Raw genomic sequence first — 2,231 nt, forward strand, 5'->3', positions numbered from 1 at the left:
AAAAAATCTAATTTATTGTTAAGTTAACTCATTAATTTAATTTTTATTGAATACATTGATTTCATAAGTCATGAGGTATTTACTTGTTGGATACCTGAAAGTTGTTGAATATTAAATGTTAACTCTTATTTTAAAGCTCAATGAGTCAGTAACTAATACTAATGATGCCTCATTGTAGTGAAGTTGGCAAAGCTAAGCAGGCCAGCTCATGCCATAACAAGTAGGGCTTCATTAACTCTAGATAATTAGGCACCTAGGTTTCCCAAGTGGAACCCTCAGTGGATTTTGAAATAGTACATGTGTGAACCCTCAGTTCAGGAGCTCCAATTGGTAACAATTTTCATATCAATAAGTCAGTGATTTCTGGCCAAAATATGAAAGTGTTTCCTGTCAATTAAGGGGCTAATTCTAACATAGAAAACTATGATCTTCTATGTTAGCGATGGCATTCTAAACTGAAGGTAGCATTTATGAATAAGCCAATAGGAAAAGTTTTCAGTATCAGAGCTTAAACTATCAGGCCAAGGAATTTCTTTGCTGATAAATTTAGTCTGACACATCATATCTATAAGCAGATACATAGGAATAACACAAAATCGGATTAGTGCTGAGAATTCAGCTTTAAATCCCTAATGCATGTACTTGATATAATCTTATTTTGGGAATTCATAGTTTGTTAGTGTGTATTTAAACTTTATCAATCCACTGAAAAAAATAAAAGACATGCCCAAATGTTACATTATTCCATGCTAACCTTCCTTTTTTGTAATTGCCTTGTCTTTGGTGGCACTGAGGTTAAGGCATTGGGCTGTTAACCTAAAGTTCAACAGTTTGAAGCCACCAGCCACTCTGTGGGAGAACAACAACAAAAAAAACACTGTTGTAGAGTCTAAACCAACTCATAGCGACCCCTCCTTGGGTTTCCAAGGTGGTATCATTGTGGAAATAGATTGCCCAACCTTCCTTCCAAGATTTGGAACCACCAGCCTTCTGGTTAGCAGTAAAATGCTTTAGGCACTACCAGAGCTCCAGCCACTCTGTGGGAGAAAGATGAGACAATTTGCTTCCACAAAGATTTACAGGCTTGGAAAGCCTGTGGGGGTCACTATGAGTTGGAATCAATTTGATATCAGTGGGCTTTTTTGTCTTTGAAACTCAAAAGCTAAAATACAACATTGTCTGTTCTTATCAGAATATTATAAGCAATTCCTGAAAAACATTGATTGTACCCAAAGTCAATGGTCCAACAATCTTCAAAAAATAAGTAATCCCTATTTTTCTCTAATTCAAATAGCAGATTTGAGACAAAATTGGCATGTTTTCATGTTCACAAAGTGTAAACAGTTTCACTTATGCTTTCAGTTCATCAAATGAGACCTGGAGGTGATATTACTTAACAATATCTGTTGAGCACTCCAGTTAAAATGAGGCAAAGTGAGAAAGGACATCATATATATATATATATAGTCTAATAACTTGTTTTTTAACCTGTGGAAAGTTTGTGCAAAGATAGCTAGAGTTGATATTGAGGATTTAGACTAGTGTAGAAGTAAATTTAAGAATAGTTTTGTCTTTATTTTTCTACATTTTCTGTTCCCTTCTACCTTACACTGAAAAACAACTTCCATGTTTTGTCCCAAAGCAAGGTGTGCTTTAATATTTAGAGATAAGCCTCACGATTTCCATCAAAGAAGCTTAATATTCAAAGGCATAAGCAAAAAGTGATCCTGATCTTGAAAGAATTATTTTTAATGCACATTATACAGATTGACCACACTCTGTGTTTTGAGTTCTTTTATCCTGAAAATATCATGACTGTTATTCCTCCTACACATAGTAGGAAAAAAAAAAAAAAAAAACTGGATTAAATACAAGGCACTTTAGAATTCTTTATAATGTGGCTATAGCTTGTGTTTTAAGCATTAAGCCATTTTCTTTTTCTCTCTTGTAAGATAAAAACCAGAAGAAAATAGGTAAATCTTTTAAAATTAAAAAGAAAACCATAATGTATTTCCTTTCATTTTCAAAATAAAATTTATACTAGACCACATCACTGGTGTGGAGGATTCTTATCTAAGACTTTGCATATTCTAAATTGTACTAGAAGACACAGGACATTAGATAAACTGATTTTTTTTTTTCTTTCAGATTGAAATATCTCATCTACTAGCATAAGGTTTGCCCCAGTTAGTTTTAGCTGTAGATTCTGTATGCCTTGTTTCCTATGATTC

This window comes from Orycteropus afer, unplaced genomic scaffold, assembly GCF_000298275.1.
Source record: "Orycteropus afer afer isolate SDZICR_OR568_19922 unplaced genomic scaffold, OryAfe1.0 scaffold00180, whole genome shotgun sequence".
NCBI classification, from domain to species: Eukaryota; Metazoa; Chordata; class Mammalia; order Tubulidentata; family Orycteropodidae; genus Orycteropus; species Orycteropus afer.